The sequence below is a fragment of the Engystomops pustulosus genome, chromosome 4 (assembly GCF_040894005.1).
Source record: "Engystomops pustulosus chromosome 4, aEngPut4.maternal, whole genome shotgun sequence".
NCBI lineage: Eukaryota > Metazoa > Chordata > Amphibia > Anura > Leptodactylidae > Engystomops > Engystomops pustulosus.
This window is the reverse complement of record NC_092414.1, coordinates 122,494,436-122,514,258: the sequence shown is the minus strand read 5'-3', so window position 1 is coordinate 122,514,258 and position 19,823 is coordinate 122,494,436. Positions and strand designations below refer to the sequence as shown.

At 37.2% G+C, this 19,823-nt stretch overlaps 1 protein-coding gene across 2 annotated transcripts in view; it reads left to right on the top strand.

Moving 5' to 3' along the window:
• The window catches only part of SEMA3E (semaphorin 3E), a 102,609-nt gene that overhangs the window by 1,421 nt on the left and 81,365 nt on the right, over positions 1 to 19,823 (top strand). The window lies entirely within an intron of this gene.

Here is a 19,823-nt window from a genome sequence, read left to right as displayed (position 1 = left end):
TTTGTGAATACATTTGTATCAATAGAAATAAAATTCTTCATGTTCTGGTAACAGAAACAGAAAAAGGGAATCTAAGCCAGGGACAAATCCATAATATGACCTAAATAAATAACTTTTATTGTGTATGTAGGTTCTCTGCCATAGTGTTGATATTAGGAGCTGGGGAAAAAGTCTCTTTTCTGGTATTTTGACAGATTCTTTGATGAAGACTGCAACACAGAAGAGAAAGAAGCCTAAGATAAATGTTGGACAAGCCATATACAATTGTTGATTATTTATATGTTTATTTAGGTAAACGACTATTGAAAATTGTTATTATGATGGATTCCTGGCTCTTGGTATCACCAAAATTTATGTAGAATTGGAATATTAAGACCATACACAATCTTATTTAGGATGGTGAAGCTCTATGGAAAGCCTGTAAAAGTTGGCCAGGTTTAGAGAAAATATCCAGAAAAAGTTCCGCTCCTGTCCTTGTGCTAATGCATCTGCTATTACATCTTAGGCCAGCTTAGACAAGAGTGGGGCTGTTTCTGGAATAAAAGCCACTCTGTGTTTTGCAATCCTGAGACACCCCTCTAGGGGCTGTTCATGCAAGAACATTCTCATTCTATTTATGTGTTGGAATCCAAAAATGACATCAACATACCTGAAAGATGTTAGAGCATTTTCCACATGTGTTGAGTGTATTGATCTAAGAATCCATTTGGTAGTGGACATTCAACGTTCTATCATGACATAGACTTGCTGTAGAGTTCAGTACTTTGTGTACTTCTTTATGACTTATTATATATTATGTTGTGTTTTTCTTTCTTATCATGCACTGCAATTACAGGATTATTATGGAATAGTTCTTAACTCTAATTAGTAATTAGTCCAGATCCAACTCTTTAGTGGCTTCCTCTTATCCTTACTAACCATGTGTTTCCCAACATTTGCACTTTGTATGACCCCCTCCTGTGGATAAATATACTGATATAACTGCAAATAACTAAAATATCCATAGAATACAACTTGACCTTATTTAACCTCTGTAAGCCCATTTCCCAAAAGAAGGGTGCTTAGAAAAGGTAGATGGTTCTTCTACATTGTTAGGTACATTTTTCATATATCACAACCCTATAATGAAGGAGGGAACTTTAAATGACTATTAACATGTATAATATAAGGTATTATAATGACTGCAATAGCCAGATTCATCTTCACCAGGGGCTAAGAATTATTAGGCTGCACTTGTCCCTTAATTCTATATTCTATAAGGACTAAACATTTCTTTAACAGATATGATTTTTGGGTGTTATATATATATATATATATATATATATATATATATGGGACTACAGAACATCTGGCATGCTGGCATCATTGTGAACAGAAATCACTGGTGCTTTTGAGACTGGCAAAGTAATAGCTCTTCCTCAATTAAGATGATGATTATTTGTAATCTCAAAAAGGCACAAAACAGTCTGCAAGAGAACACAAATAACCCCTTGTGGTAGTTTCAGAAGTACAGGCTTGCCTTCTTCACGACCAAAATAGACATTATCTCAGCTTTGGACCACAATTCCCCCCAAAAAAGTTGATGAAAGCAACTTTTTATTTCCGCTGATATAATTGACTGCTTTGTGTAATTGAAAAACCACAGTTGTAGGAAAGGTATTTATTATGCCTTTTATTCCCAAATTAGATCTCACTAAACTTAAACAAACATACCAGCCTATAGAAGAAATGATTGCCATACAAAAGTATATATTATTATTATTATTATTAAGAAAGAGAACATACAAACATTCAATGATTATGACAGCACACGGGAGAACAAGCACATGTTCTAGTCATCATTACATAAATATTATTATATATTAACAATGAAGTCTCAATACATAAAGCACAGTATAGAAATCACTAGTTATTGGGGGAGATTTGGAGAGATTAATCATCCAGCATCAGACACACTGATTAATCTGGCGCAGCAGAGAACTGTCTAGTTCTACTCTGCACTGGTCTAAAGATCCACACAGTAATACATCTCTTATTGTGTCACTTGGAGGTCAGACAACAATCAGATCATATCCAAGTAGTTCACCTATGGTGCCTACCCGATGCACATTTTGGCAATGTTCTGTCTTTTGGGTTAGGGCCCTAAAATATCAAACACAATCTTACCATTACAAAAAATATCAGTTTTTTTGTATTACATTTTTTGTAACAAATTTAATAGTGTGATATTTTGAAATTATCACTAAAATGTGTTTCAGTATATTAGCTGTGAATTTCTGATTTACATTTCGCACCTTACTAGAGAGTGATACTACCCTAGGTGACAGTATATGTGCCACCTTTTGCTTATGCAAGAAGGGTGCAAGATATCAACAAACACTGTCATCTGTAGAGATATCACACCATATATGTAATTTACTTCTGAGAAGATTAGTGAGTCCTCTTATGCTTATAATTATTATGACTCCATTCCCATCATCTACACTCATAGTCATTTCTCCTCTGCTATAGTGCAACCATTTTGAATAGCTAAACATGGATTTCATAATACTTTGTATATCTGATCAACCTGTATAATAAGACATGCATCAATATAAAATATAATTTCTAATTTTTTACCTGACATGGATGAAAGGGATGCAAATACTTTACGACATCTATAGTACAATTAAAAAGTACCAGAAGACTCATTGCATCTTTATTAGTCAGACATATCAAAACAAAATAGTAACATACATTCAAGACAAAATGCAAATCATAATGACTGAAATATTAACTGCAGGGGGGTCCCGGTAAGCAATCAAACACTTATTCCATATGATGTAGATAAGAGATAAGTGCTATAAGACTTAAAATTCACAATAATTACAGAATTATTTATAATATTTTAAGCTACAATATTTATATATAAGGTTATACTGTATTTACAGGCACCTGTGTACTGAAACACTCTTATTGTATAGGTAATTCATGCACTCCCTAGAGTGTAATGTAATGGAATTAAAATACAATCTTCATTAGTCTTCACCATTTTGCTATTCAATGGTTCTGGAGCCTTATGTCATGGGTAGTAATACCCGATGATAAGATGCAGAGACAGACAGCTTGGTTGCACCTGGAACAGTCTGGCATTTGTATCTTCACTGCACATACACTAAATTCTCTCTGATGAATGTCAAAAGGGAATTCGCTCAAAAATTTTTAGGTGGAGCTACATACAAATATAAAGATATATGTAGTTATAATGAAAAATTGGAGTCTTGTGTGGATTTTAAGTACTAGGAATCGAGACTATCAAGATCACTATGACCTTTACTTCAACACATTCAGTTACCACAATTTTGTCTTTCTTTTACATAGTTTCATCTATTTTTTGGAATGAGATGTCATTTGGGCACCTATTTCGGTAAATAATCATATCCCCATATAATGGGTTAGCCAGGTAGTGGGACATTACTGTGTACCTAATGATACAGCCTTATGTGTATATTTAGAATGAAAAGTAAGAGTTTTTCTTACACAGACTTTTCCAATTAAGGCCCCCTTTAGGTATGTGGAAACGTATAGCCATTGATGCTCCGCTCGGGGATTCTGGTAAAATATGCAAAGTTTTCCAGGATAGGAAAAGGAAAACCACACCTCTGCTACATTGTAAGGAAGCCTCTTAACATCAAGCATAACTTTCAGGAAGCCTAAAGACATGATGCGAGAATAAAGCCAAACTAGTGTATCTGTCAGAAGGGACAGATTCCCAACCGTAGACAGCAATGTTTACCGTCTATATTTAGAATGCACACTCTTGCTGTACAGAGAACACCATGACAAGTAATAAGTTCCTATTAAATTCAGCATTTTCTGGAACAAGTCAACTAAACCTATTCTGTTCAGTTGAAAAAAACATGCCTACTCTTATAACTCTGGGAGGTAGGAGACTGTGCATCATAGGTTTATCACTGAATGGTATTATCAATATCAATTGCATATTTTTTATACAATAGATTTTTTAAGGGATTTACCTGTTTCCTAGGCCATATTTGGTGAAATACTATTAGTTAAGAAGGGCATTAGAGATAAGCTGCAGTCCTATTTCCAACTCCACCCACAGTGTAGTTTCAGCGCCAGAGGATGCCTGGATCATTTTATCCATTCAGGATTGGCTAATACCAATCTAATGCTAATGACCTATCCTTAGGATGGGTCACAAGTATTAAACATGTCCCAGGGGTCAGAAATATCCTTAAATTTCTGTAATGAATTACCAGACGTGTGACATTGATAATTTGCGCATTGCTGCAAGTGTAAATGTCTGTAACTTTACCTTGAAATGTCTTACATCTGCTACTGATCTTGGCATCAAAGCAGCAGAAGATTCTAAAGGAGCTTAAGTATTTGTATGATGCAGTGATAGTTTAATACAATGCTACAGATTTTACCTTTGATGTTTTCCAACTCAGTAGGTAGTCTGCATGTTATCTTCTGCTGTGCTACTTCCCAAACATTCATACTGCTCATTACTGGAAGTAGAAAAGAGAAGATCAGGAAACATTGAAACAACCTCCAGTAATAAGTTCTTAAACCTCTATAAATAAACTAAAAGTGTAAAAGGGAACATGGCATATTGAACAAGCAGTATGATCTCCCTATTACATGAGCAGCTCAGTCAAAAAGCTGGTAAAACTTCTCATTTATTGTTTAAATTACCTTGAAACAAGCCCTTAACATGTAAATTTCCAAATGCTACTTTTACACTATTTCGGCACTCAAACTTTTTAAATAAAAAGTGATCAAAAGGTCCCAAAATTGTTCCCAAAATTGTTCCCAAAATAGGGCATACAGTTCCCAAAATATGAAACCGTCATCTTACAAATGATGACACCTTACAAAGATGCATAGTCAAAAGTGTAAAAAAGTTACGTGTGTACAACTATGGCAGGACAGAATTTTTTTCTGAAAAATTTATGGTTTACAAAGTTGTTAAACAGAGCAACGCCATGGCAATATGCAATCTCTATGATCATAGTGACCCAAATAACATAAAATCAAAGCACATTTAAAAAGAAAATACACAAATGACCCTTGTGTTTATCAGTTGCATGGTGTTTGATGAGTATGTACGACAAACTTATAAAACATAAAGACATACAATATTAACTGGAGCATTCACAAAAGATCAGAACAGATGAGAGAACAGTTTAGGAAAAATGACACTAGTGATATATTACTTAGAGTATTGGATTCTATAGAAAGCCATTTTCTTTGTAAACTCAGACATAGTATTGATTGTGAATGGATATTATAGATTCCCAGGTATGTTCATCATTCATAGTCATGTGATATCAGTATAAATCAGATTCTAGGATAATTCGCATTTCTTCACCATAACATAACCCTTACTATTAGCCTAGAGAATGCATTGTTTAGGTTAAAATGTGGTAAAAACCAGAAACTCAACAAATTGGAAACATCATTTGTAATACAGTTTACAATACTTTACTAACATATAGAACACATTTATCTGCAAAGTTGTTGTCAAACAGTAACAAAAAAAGCTGCTTGCAAAACCCCCACAATGTACTATAAAAATGGAATGAAGTGTTTATAAAGCTGTTAAAAATAATCACATTGATATTCATGTAATTACAATTTGATATATGTTGACAGGCTGTGTCATGGTACAGTCATATACTGTAGCAAAATTCGACTGGGGCGGGTTCCACATCTGACTTCAGTTCTCCACTTGATCATTGTGAGTTCACAGTAAACATACTACTTTCCAGGTTTAAAGATTTAGCACTGGTAGATGGTCACCAAAGCAATGCTTAGGGGGTAAGTGCTAGTGTTTCTGTTCTGTTCCTCCACGTTTGCTACACAGAATAAAGCATGTTATTAAAAAATTTAAATTTTTATGAAGTGCTTTATTCAGTGAAGCAGACGTGGAGGAACAAGACAGAAACATTAGCACTTACCCCCTAAGGCAGTGGTGGCGAACCTATGGCACGGGTGGCACTCAAAGCACTCGCTGTGGGCACCCAAGCCATCAACCAAGTCCATACTGGACTCAAAACCTCCTCCTGTCGTCCCTGGCCACCCAGGTTGTGCTGTGATGAGGGCTATTTTAAAGCTACACATCCTTCCTTAGCTGTCTGGGACTACAGGAGGGGCAAGGAGGTACAAACAAGGCTGTGTTATTATTGGAGCTCCTGCTTAGGGCCCCACAATTCTTCCTGTTCAGGGTCCCCTGGAGGGAAGCTGCAATGATTATTTGAATTTCTTCTCTTTTTTTCAACTGCATTGGTGTCCTCAGGATGCCGATACAATTAAAAGCTGTGACAAAACAGGTAGCAACATATTACTGGCACTTTGCATTTAAATAAGTGGGGTTTGGTTGTAGTTTGGGCTCTCGGTCTCTAAAAGGTTCACCACCACTGCCCTAAGGTAATGAGCATTGCTCATTAGTCTCTGATTTTTCATAGCTTTAAATTGTATTGGTATTGCAAAGACACTGACACAGTATAAAGAATGTTAAGGGTGAGGTTGCAAGTTTGAATCTCACTTCTCATTGTCTCCCCATACTATTTGTTAAACAATCTATTTTAACAATCTATTTAACAACCAGTCCGGGAGAACATATCACTGCCATGACCTAGAGAGCAAAGAACCAAGGGAGATCCCTAGGGAAAAGAATGTGACAATTTTTTTGTTATTTTATTTATTGCTGAATCCGTTTTACAGTGGGATGTTAGAAAATCCCATTAAAGATTGGACCAATGTTCTATAAAATACATTTACATTGCAATTCTAACCATATGTGCATCCTTGGTGAGGTAATAAATGCAATCACTCTTTAATATAATCTACATTACTGTTAGCCGTCGACAATCAAGTCCAGACCTTTTTCTTCTTCTGACTCTCATATTTCTCCAATGGGTCAGTCAGAGACATTTTGTTTCTAATTTTGCAAACCATATGTTAAAGTTAGCTTCACACATCTGATTTATGTGTCAGCTCATTAGCATAAAGCAAAAGAACCAAATGTAAATTGTTACGATAAAATGAAAGAAAAATGCTGACATAAACATGGCTTTAGGAAAAAAGATATGCAGTACTGAACTAAAAAAAATAGTGGTAAGTGATGTGACGTGCAGAAATGGAAGAAACATGAATTTTCTGAAGTCTTTTTGAGATTTGGCAGTTGACGGAATGCAAGGATCTGTGGCTTTGGAAGGTTTATTTGATGTCTCCTACACTATCATTACGGACAGAGGCCTTTGATTATTTTTTATATTTCCTCTTAGATGGAATTCTATATTCCCATTAGTGGTATGGGTGTTGTTTGCTTTTCCCTCGCTATATTACAGCAGGTGTTCACTTCTAGTCACTATGTACACAGTGGTAATTTGCACATTTTAAAATCTTAAAATCCTTACATTATTTTTCAGTATATATGACGAAATTGGATAGAGCTGAATCATTTAGGAGACTAACTAATTTAATCACATCACACTTACAAGGGATAAACATAAGCAACAGGGTAACAATGTTTTAACTTATCAAAGGCAGCACCTAGCAAACATATTGGGGCACATTTACAGTACTAAGGGCCCTGCGGTATTTTTCTGTCAGACTTTGCACATTCTTTTTAGTGCAAACTGCTTGTGTCACACAAGATCCTTTTGTGACACAGCTGCACTAGGCATTATGCGACACAAAGTTGGGGTCGTTCCTGTGTTCATTCGGACCGAGTGCCAGATTTAACATGCAGAGTCCGGGGACATTAATCATAGTGGGTCTCAGGTTTGCCTATTTTTGCACTTAGTTTGTTCTTTTTTTTTTTTGGCTTATGATTTATGATAGATCTAGTTTTGCCTTAGTAAATGAGTTTTTGAATTGTTGCATGTCCGATTCATTTGCGCCACATTTTGTGCCAAATTTGTCTCAAGTTATTACTCCACAAATTAGATCTCATTTGTGACCAATAATGAAATGACAGAACTGTTAGGGTTTCATTTTTGCACAAAAAAGTAACTGCTTGTAAAATGTCCAGACTACATTGGGGCACATTTACTATGGGGTTTGCGCCACACTTTTGTCCGACTGTGCATGTTCTTCTAGGCTAAAATGGCTTGCACAGGTATTTAAGAAATGTCTGCACGGTTATTGTGTCGCTCACCACCCTTTTGTGCTGCAGCTGCGCTGGCTTCCATGTGGCACAAATTAGGGGCTGTGACGTTGGTCGCTCCGACTGATTCAGACCAAGCACTAAGTTTAATTTGCAAATTGTGTCGCACGCCCTATGTTAAAGGTGCACCACAAAAAAGATGGTGAACTCTGTCGGGCCAGTGCAGGGAAGCTCCAGATTCATGATTTCTGGCAGGCGGTCTTAGTGAATCGCCGCAAACAGCATTATACATGGAAATAGCACTTTTAGTGCATTCTCTGATAAATGTTCCCCAAAGTTACAGATATGTAAAACAAAAATTCTTGCTCAAATGAATCTTTGCCTTTTTTATTACAATGTATGGGAAATGGAGTCTGACAACATTTTTGGATCTGCCCATTAAAATTGACAATAATCCCACTCAGAGTGATGGTCCTATATAAAAATTTTACATTTTAAAACTGTGCTGAAGTATTTTTTTACGTTGCATAGAGTCAATTTTTCATTTGGAAAGCAAAGGCCTTCAATAAAAAATGCTTTGAGTAATAAAAAGGGAGGTTTTTTCAAACGTACCTGCTCACAGCAGGTGTATATTTGCAACTTTTAAGGTGCAAAATAGTGATAGATGCAGTGCAAACATCTGCAGAACAGCCATTCACTATGTCAGATAAGGAGCAGACACTCAAAATGATTTAATAAGTGCGCCAAAAAATTATGCAGAAAAATGGCAAAAAACTGTCTAAAAAACTATTATCAAAGTCCCTCTATGTCGCACGACCAATGGTAAAGGTGCACCAAAAAAAGTTGGTGCACTCTTTCGGGGCAGTGTAGGGGGCGCTCCCTGCATTATACACAGGCAAACTGCATTTAATGAATTTGTCCCATTGGACCACATTTATCAAAAACAGTGTAACCTGCACCATGTGCATTTCGCCTGTGAAGTGTGCAGGGTGCACCAGATTCATGAATTCTTCATGAATCTTGTGACCCCTTCACTGTGACAACATAGAGCATGGGACACAATTCTGCCGCACACTGCAAGATTAATGTGGGGCATGGTACGACTGTGCACCGGACCACCTCTTTTAGTGCAGAATTTTGTGTTGTGCTGGATATAGACACAAATGTGTTGCAGACAGTTCATGTATACATGTGTACGAGCAGTTTGCACTGAAAAGAATGTGCAAATTCAGATAGAAAACTCGTGCAGGGGCTTTAATAAATGTGGGCCAAAGGAATTAGCCAAGAAGTTGCTCTCCTGGTTCTGTTGTCTGCATCAAATAATGGTATTTTCAATTTTTTTTCTTTCTAAAAAAACATAGAAACAATGATACATACATAATAATAAAATATAAAAAGTAAAAGAATCCTGTTACGAAATGTAGATAAGCATTGCAGATTTGGCTCATTTTTAATGCTTTTTAGAATTAACAACAGTGAAACAATACAATGCAGAGTGGGACAATAATATATTATCAAGACTCAAACAATCTGCTGTCAGGAAACAGTGTCAGGGGTGCTGTTAGGCCCCTTCTTAAATTTACATTAAATAAAATCGTCCACTCCAAAGGACCAAATATGGCCAATAACTGAAAGAACATGTAAAAGACACATGAAGTGATCAGAATATGTTTATGAACACGTTGTGATCAACATTTACCAATATGGTAGTAGAGTATATTCTGTAGAACCAATTTAGAACCAAGACATCTTGTTGTAAATAGTTTACTCTTAGAGGAAGATGTTATTAAAATGATGAAAGGCACATGACTCTGTCAGACTTGTTATAAAATGCCAAATGTTAAGTACTCTGAACTGCCTACTACTACCCAGGACCGTACTGCATTGTGTCAAGAGAAGATTATCCATAGACTTGTAGTTCATAATTACCTAAAGGAAAGTGAACTTAATGGTCTATCATTACATATTACTGATGTTAAGTCATTGGGCTTTCCATATGGCTCCTCAGAATGCATATGACAATGTAAATATAAAATGTGGGCAATATGTAAGAGTTTAATAAGCATACTAAATTTGATTCATTAAAGCTAGAGTACAAGCAGTTTGAGAGTCCCCATATTGAATGTATTTAAGGCACTGTGACTGTGGTAATCTTCTTATATTTGTTATCCATGACCTCATTCCTTCTAATATCAAATTTTAAAATTAGGATAATGAGCCTGAAGGGCTTTGGGGTGGCCCTACCAGAGTCCTTCTGTTCTGTAGCTTCAAAGGATGTTACACTGTCTCTCCCTGAACTTCCCCCTTTCTCTGCCCAAGGTAATCTCACGGGAGAAAAGAAGCTTCAGCACACAGTGGGAGAGGGAAGTATTCCTTTGCATTCCTTGATAGCCTTTCTGTTACAAGTTGAGGTTTTTGGCCTATGTGATGGAAAGAACAGCTAAAAGGGAACTGTCAAAAGAGACAATAGTTCTCCAGATGATTGGTGGGAGTAGGTTAGAACTAGGGCTATCCTCACTTTTGAGCTTCTGTAGAATTGGAATTGTCAAATGTTTCCTCCCTTAAAGGGGTTGGCTCAAGTTCTAAAGTTATCCCTTATCCAAAGGATAGGGAACAACATTCTCATCATGGGGGTATAAAATGTGCACTGCTGCTCCTTGAATACTTTATTCAATAATAGTGCTGTGTAGTATTAGAAGAAAGAAAAAAACGTCAAAAATCAATTAAGTAATTAAAAAAAAATTAATTAATGGATATATAAGCCCCAAGTGCCACAGAGACAGACTTAAATTGTTTCTCCATAGTTTCCTAGGTGGTTGTGAGACATTGAGAAGAGTGATTTTTACCTCTCTTGTAGGAATTAGTATATAATTCTGGAATATCTAATTTCGGTTGAACATGTTGTACATCATTTTTAAAGTTAATTTTAGAAGGAAGGAGGCTGTGGATAATATATAGAAGTAGCTTACAGCCGCCTGGATCTATGAGTAATTGCCCCTGGTTTATCATACTTGATTTGGATGATAGGTTTCCTTTAAGATCTTTTCCAAGTATCTGCTGGTTTTACATATTCCAGATATCTGTTGTCATTTTACAGCACACATTGTACACATCTGCTCAGTCTTCCTTACATGTGTTGCTGAACAATATACTAGGGAGGGCAGCTATCCTGAATAAATTACATCTTTTACCGCATGAAGTAATTCAAGATATTCAGTGCAGGGTTGTCATTTGGCAAAATATAAAAAAATATAGAATACTGATGTCGCAGAAGACCAGAGCAGATTTGATAAGCTTCAATTTAATTGAAGTCAAATTAACAGATAGATATAAAATGTCTAAAGAATTTCTAATTTTGGCTTTTGACTAATGGATAAACAAACATAAATACAAGTTTTTATGTCACTCATTACCAGACACTGGAAAGACGCCCAATGCCCAAAGGAAAGTCAAGTCATAAATCTAGTGAACACAAACTGCTCATATGAAAAACACATCTCCATACAGGAAAACAAATACCACAATTACATAGCAAACTGGGATAAATGGATAAATGGCCCCAACCATCAAGGGTGAACTTTGATACACACCTCCCAGCACCAGGTCACAGTTGTATTGTTTAATTGTTATGATGTTATTGACTGTTCTTCAATAATACACCCCATACACTACTCAATGGCAAAACTATTACCCCCATATGAATAAGGAAAAATGGATGTATTATAAATACAATATATTGAGATAATATAAGAGGAGATTAATACATGTTTATGTCACTCATTATATTTTATATCAATAAGATACATACTACAACACTGCACCTTGTATCAATGTATTTGTATGTTTGTATTTGTTTGTTTAAAAACCTAATAAAAAAATTTTAATTATAAAAAAAAAAAAAAAAAAAAAAAAAAAGAATAATGCTCATTCCCAAATTTCTACAAACTGCTATTCTGTACAAGTACTCAGTAACATGTAAGTTCCCTATTCAAGGAGTGCTGTATAATACTGAAATTAGAGAGATGTTTAGTATGGCATAGGGACAAACTGCTTTGTGATTTATCCAGGAGCAATCACAGAGAATCCTCATCAGTATTAGCTTGTTTTAAATTGGCACAGATCCATAATAAAGAAATGAAAATGCAAAGTAAATCTTTACACTGCCATCTGCATTACATAAGTACGTTCAAGTACGTTCAAATATGTATGTAACTTGCATTTCCCAACTTCAAAATACAGAAACAAAATATACTGATACATAATAGGAATATTATATATGGCCATCATTAGTATATATCCCCATAGTTGGTTATTGGAGGTCTAACTTATAATAGCTTTGTCAATGTGTAGCACCTTGGGATGGACACCCGCAGTCTTTATATTGGTCACTCTACTGTATCTATATGGTAAAGAGAGTGCTGGATATTTCCGCGTCATCCCATGTGACTTGCTCTGACACTACAGTAGGTAGTATGCCGCATGCCAGACTGATGTTAACAATAAGGAAGTTGCTTCTCTTAAGAGCGAAATGTGCTGATAGTTGCATCCTCCTTGATGTTTCCATAGTTGTGATGCTACTAGGGAACCCCTTCCACCCACACTTCTATATGCACCAGATCCCAGTGGGTACGGATTTGTTAGTATTGGATGGTCAGTTACCTGCTCTTGCCAAGATAAAGAAGCATAGTGTATATGGGATGTTTCCCGTTGTGTGGCTATAGTGTGGGATATTGCAGGTTGCAGCATTATGTCAGTTATGCAGCACATCATGAGTCTTCCCACCTCTACTATATCTACTATAGACAAGTTGTTATACTGAAGCATCTCAATGAACTTTGTGTCTTAGTTTTACATATTAATAGTGTAACAACTTCATGTCTGCATAAAAAAACAGCATGTAAGTTGCATTTAGAATCACAGCTGATGGAAAACTTATACCCCCTATATTTTCAGCACTTAAAAACTATATGTACTGTGTGAGAGACTTACAGCAGATGATCAGAGACATACATCACACTTACTGTGATAAAATTATTATATGCACAGTTTTTTAAATAAAAATCCTACACAAATCATGAGGAATAATCACTACAAAGGATTAGAATATCAAACAGGACACCAACACTGATATTAAGGGAAATCTATCATTTGATTTAATGCATCATGAACTGAACATTCCGTGAGAATGCTGTAGCTACATTGATGCAGGCGCATATCTTGTTTAATCCCTGAGTTGAGTGGTTTTGCTGAGAAAACAATTATAACATTCAGGACCTTAGGAAAGCTCCAGACAGGACTAATCAACCTGAGCTGGATGACTCATGCACAGCAGCTGCGAAATGGTTCAGCGTTTGATTACTTCTGCATGTCAGGCACAACACAGTGATTACATAATTCTCTGGAGCAGTGCATCCTTAATGTAAGAGGAGAAGCGCTGAGCCAGGCACAGAAGCTACAGAGCCTCATTATCATAAATACAATTGTTTTTTCAGCAAATCCACTGAACACAGGGATTAAACAAGATATGTGTCTACATCAGTGTTGTTACAGCATTCTCAAGGTTTGCTTCATAATGCATGAAATCAAATGGTAGATTCCCTTTAAGTGCTATTGTTTAAGTTTTTGGCTACCACGCCCTCACCAATCAAGACTATTGAAAATTATTGCAACCAACTTTCTGCCAATAATGCAAATGTCATAAAAAAATAATTATGAGCTATGCATATGAAACCAACATATGCCACATCACCCAATGAGTACAATCAGTAGTCATTTGTATGTAGTATATTAATTGTACAACTCAAGAACTAATCAAATATGTAGGAATAAAAGTTCTTGTGAATTTCCTGGTGGACTGTATTGTGGCCTTAGAATCAGGGTTTAAGCCCTTGAAGTGAGGCCTCTTGCATATGTACTGTTAGGTTGTGATATATGATATGTCGAATTAGTTATACAGTGAGGTGTTATTTGCATTATATTTGCCTTTCTAAGTAGTAGATTATTACCATATCTTTTGCTCTGTCTTAATCTCTCCACAAGGAAGGTTTGAAACATGAATATAAATCATCTTTATTAATACACACTGTGTGCTGGTTTGTTTTCCTGCTGTCTTCATGTCACTTCCCAAGATGACCTTAATGGGACTGCCCGCTGATAACAGCAGGAGACGGCTTTCACAGAACAGAAGATGAATCTAATCTTTCTGTGCCTCTGACTATTTTCCAGCTAGAAAATGTGATACTTTACACATTCGATTCTATCTCACATCTTTGAAGGCGTAAAAAGTTGTGTGAAAGAGAAATTAGAAGATGTACAACAGCTATTATAATAGCGGGGATTGTACTTGAGAACACTAGTTTTATTATTTCTTTGTCTTTGCTTTACTTATTTTCCTACGGTTTATTTATTATTAGAAGTGTACCGAAAACAACACAATCTCTATTTTGGAGTAAACACCCTTATATTCCGCTACTGTGGGAGTGTAGCTGTTTAGAAGTTGTTCCCATCAACATCAAAGTCATCTCATCTCTGACCATTTTGATGCATTTGTGAATGGTTTGTCATGAGCCTAATGTTATTTGAGTGTCTATTGTTTGTATTGAAGCAAGGCATTGACACAACTCAATCCCACAGTTTTTTATTGCCGTAAGTTAATTTTTGTGGCACCGACTATTTGTGATGTTTGTTATCATTATGTTGAGTCTTGTATTAAATAAATTTTTTCTCAATGAATACAGAGGCTCAAAACATTCTATGTAAAAATGTACTTAACACAGTGTAATATAATAAATGCAGAAACTTTCTTTGTTGTATGTAATTATTCCATACTGTTGACTGTAAGGCCAACGTTATCTTAATTCTTGGTTCATTTCTATAATATTGTAATGAGTTGGTGCACAGACCTCTCAGACAATGGATCTTCCTCTGTGGAGATATATATAACCTTACATTGAGTTCCTCTATAAACAAAGTATATTTATAAAAGGTTAACAAAATAATTCTAGTATACAGGCAGTCCCCGGGTTACATACAAGATAGGGTCTGGAGGTTTGTTCTTAAGTTGAATTTGTATGTAAGTCGAAACTGTATATTTTATAATGGAAGTTCTAGACAATTTTTTTTCTTTTGCCCCAGTGGCAATTGGAGTTTCAAAATTTTTGGTGTAATTGGACCAAGAATTATCAATAAAGCTTCATTACAGACATCTTACAGCTGATCATTGCAGTCTGGGACTATAGTAAAGCATCCAGAGAGCTTCACCAGAGGTCACAGTGGGCAGAGGGGTCCGTCTGTAACTATGGGTTGTCTGTAAGTCGGGTGTCCTTAAGTAGGGGACCGCCTGTACCTACTGTATATTGATGTGTTCTAGTCACATTTATCATTTAACAGTATATTGCAAGCCTCTGTGGAGTTTAAATTGATTTACTTTATAATTGCTGACCTATCATTAAAATAGGCAATCAATATCGGATTGGCGGGAGAGCGGAGGGGGGGGGGGGGCGGGAAAAGAGGGGGGGCGGGAGCGGACAGGGGCGGGAGTGAGGCCGGAGCAGTAGGAGGGAGCAGGAGCCGGAGTCTGGCTCGGGAGCTAAGGTATGCAGGGAGTGGGTGGCAGGCGCTGGGAGCCGGCCAGAGGGCTAACAGGAGCACAGTGCTGGGACGGAGGGCTGGAGCACAGTGCAGGGATGGAAGGCAGGAGCTTGATGCTGGCCGGAGGGTGGGAGAAACGTGGCGGGAGCATAGTGCCGGCCACAGGCAGGCGGGAGCACGATGCCGCACCCTCGTTCAGCAGTAGGCGTGCCGCCTAAGGCGAGATTCTTAACTCTCCTCAATACAGGTGCACCCCTTGCTGGGCAGGCTATATACTACAGGGGCTGGCAGGCTATATACTAGAGAGGCTGGCAGGCTATATACTACAGGGGCTGGCAGGCTATATACAACAGGGGGCTAGCAGGCTATATACTACAGGGGGCTTGCTGGCTATATAACACAGGGGGCTTGCTGTCTATATACTGGGGGGCTGTGACTAATGCAGTTTCCACCATTGGCTTATACTCGAGTCAATAGGTTTTTCCAGTTTTTTGTGTTAAAATTAGGGGCCTCGGCTTATACTCGGGTCAGCTTATACTTGAGTATATACGGTACACAGTCTCGAAAAACTAACTTCAAGTTACAATATTAGTTAACAGAGCTGTCCGCTCACTCACGTATGCCAGACTGGGGAAGGTAATGGAGGTATCTGCATAGTCCCGGTGCTCGAATCCAAGACGGCTTGTCGGAGACCGGTTTAAATATCCAAAAAAAGTAGAGTTTGATCGGCACTCGGAAATTGCTTAAAACTTGAGGCTTTATTTCATATCCATTAAAAATACGTGTACATTTGCAGGTAGCAGACGACCTACGCGTTTCGAACGTAGATATTCAGTTCTTATTCATGGTCTTATTCATGGTTTTAGACCATGAATAAGAACTGAATATCTACGTTCGAAACGCGTAGGTCGTCTGCTACCTGCAAATGTACACGTATTTTTAATGGATATGAAATAAAGCCTCAAGTTTTAAGCAATTTCCGAGTGCCGATCAAACTCTACTTTTTTTGGATATTACAATATTAGTGTGCATGTTTCCTGTTTGTTATGACTATATGGATGTTGAATTACAAAAGTGGATACAGGAAAAACAAGGCACTATTCTTCTATACTTTATTTCAGGAGACTCATGCCAAAATATTAAAAACATTTGCCATGCCCAATCAAATTTAAAGCTTATGAAGCTGCATCTAGCACAAAGAAAGCTTTCTTCCTCTTGTCTAATTGCAATAAAGGTATGTTTCATTGGTCATTTCCAAGTCACGCTGCCATTATCATCCACATACTATTCGTGGTTAGAACAGGAATTAAGTTTCACACATGAATTCAAATGGATATTTACAACTTTTTACTGTAGCACGGCACATCTGTTTTCTTTTTACAGCCTGTGATTTGTCAAGTCTCATGGTTCATGTCAATGGGTTTCTCCACCATTTACTAATACTGTAGTTGTTATGCACTGAGCACACATTCTTCAAGACAAAAAATAATTTCTAACTAAATTTATTCTGAATAGAAAAATGTACTTGAATAAAATGACTTCACAAAACAAAATGAAGCAGAACAAGAATATGACTATTCATCACTGTGTAATTGCTACTTTAATTGGCCTAAATTACAGTAGACTGATTTTGGGTTCCTACATTCACGACCAGGAGTGTATGGTGAAGTAGTGAGAAGTACCAGAAGTTTAAGCCTCTTTTTAATCCAAACCAGTTTTTTACCCCAAAAGCTGCATTGTAAGACCTGAATGTAGAAATAGAAACAGATTCCAAAGCAGACACAGATCCAAAAATCCAGAACTTATTTTCTGTGAACATTATAAGGGCTTGTTGTCTGTTAAACAAATTGTATTTCCGTTTGGCAATCTTTCAGTTTCTATGCCGTGTACTGGAAAGTGGGATAAAAATTCCAACTGTAGTCAACTTGACAAAAAAATGTGGTTGCGCCATTTTCCTGTGGGCTCTGTCTTATGACTTGCACTATGCACTGAAAATGACACCTCATCTTTATTCTTTTGGTTGGTGCAATTATGAGGATAAAGTACATAGGTTTTATTAGGTTTTAATAGGGTTTAAAAAAATGATAACCTTTTGTTAGAACAAAACCCTTAATTTTGCCATTTTCTGAAGCTAATAACTTTTTCATACCTTGGTGTATGGAGCTGTGTAAGGTGTCTTTTTTACAGGACGTAATGACATTTACATTGATACCATTTTTGGGACTGTACAACCTTTTGATCACCATTTATTTAAATTTATAAGAGTTGGAAAATGATTACAGTGGCTTTTTGTACTTTTGGGCACTATTTTCTGTTACAGGGTTTATTGCTGAGAATAACATTTTTATATACTGATATATACTACAGCATGGCAGTATATGCTGTTTTTGCACATGATCTATTACAATGTGCCACCAGCAAATTGTAACAGATGTGCATGCATGTCCTCAGGCACCTGAGGCACCAATTGTGGGTGTTAACGGTTGGTGTTTGCTGCAAGCATCCAGAGAGGGCTCAACCCTTGAGGACTCTTCATACACCCCTTTTCGCACACCTACATACTATTACATAGGTTTGTAGCAAGGAGTTAAATCACTGTTGACCCCTTCTTTACAGGTGTCACTGATCCTGGCCATGTTACTATATAACTGTGTGACTGTACCATGTTAATAGGAGACTTTCCAATTAAATGTCCTAGTGTCTAGATCAGGGGTCTCAAACCTGCGGCACGCGGGCCAACTGCGGCCCGCGGGACAATATTTTGCGGCCCCCACCTGGTCGCGCTGCATGGAGAGGGCTCACGGGCTGAGCCCTCTCCATAGCCGGTAAGTCTTTTCTGCATATTGCAGCAAAGGCTTACCGGTAACACCCGCGATCGGTGCTAGCACCGATCGCGGGTGCTTTCACGGCGATGGCTGCCGACAAAGCTGCCGGCAGCCTCAAAAAGATAGCGGCGCATGGGCGCCGCCATCTTACCTGGGATCGCCGCTCCCCGTGACGTCATCGGGGGGCGGAGATCCGTCTCCATGGTAGCCTCAGGTCTTCCGAAGACCCGAGGTTTTAACCCCTTCATTACAATGTGCTGATAGCACATTGTAATGAATGAGGAGGAAAATCTCCATATACTGCCATACTGTAGTATGGCAGTATATGATAGGATCGATCAGACAACCTAGGGTTAAAGTACCCTAGGGAGTCTGAAAAATAGTATAAATAAAAATAAAAAAAAGTTTAAAAAAAAAAAAAAATAATAAAAAAACCTAAAATTTCAAATCACCCCCCTTTCCCTAGAACTGACATAAATATAAATAAACAGTAAAAATCATAAACATATCAGGTATCGACGCGTCCGAAAATGCCCGATCTATCAAAATATGATGACGGTTTTTCAGTGCGTTTAACCCCGTTACGGAAAATAGCGCCCAAATTCGAAAATGGCACTTTTTTGCCATTTTGAAAAATATAAAAAAATCTATAAAAAGTGATCAAAAGGTTGTACAGTCCTAAAAATGATATCATTGAACATATTATCAAATTTCGCAAAAAATTACAGCACCCACAGCTCCGTACACCAAAGTATGAAAAAGTTATTAGCGCCAGAATTTGGCAAAATAAAAAAAAATATTTTTGTACAGTAGGTTTTAATTTTTGTAAATGTATGAAAACATTATAAAACCTATACAAATTTGGTATCCCCTTAATCGTACCGACCCAAAAAATAAAGTAGACATGTCATTTGGGGCGCTTAGTGAAAGACGTAATATCCAAGCCCACAAGAAAATGGCGCAAATGCATTTTCATTGCATTTGGAATTTTTTTCCCACTTCCGAGTACATGGCATGGAATATTTAATACCATCACTATGAAGTGCAATTTGTTACGCAGAAAACAATCCATCACACAGCTCTTTACGTGTAAAAATAAAAAAGTTATAGTTTTTTGAAGGTGAGGAGTGAAAAATGGACATGAAAAAACATGAAAGGGCCCGTAACCGGTTAATCCCCTTCCCTCCGGTACTTGAAGAAGATGAAGTCGCCGCTCTGAACGCACTTGGTGCAGGTCAGAGCGGCGACTTCATCTTCTTCGATGGGAGGGACACGGGGAGGTGGGGGGG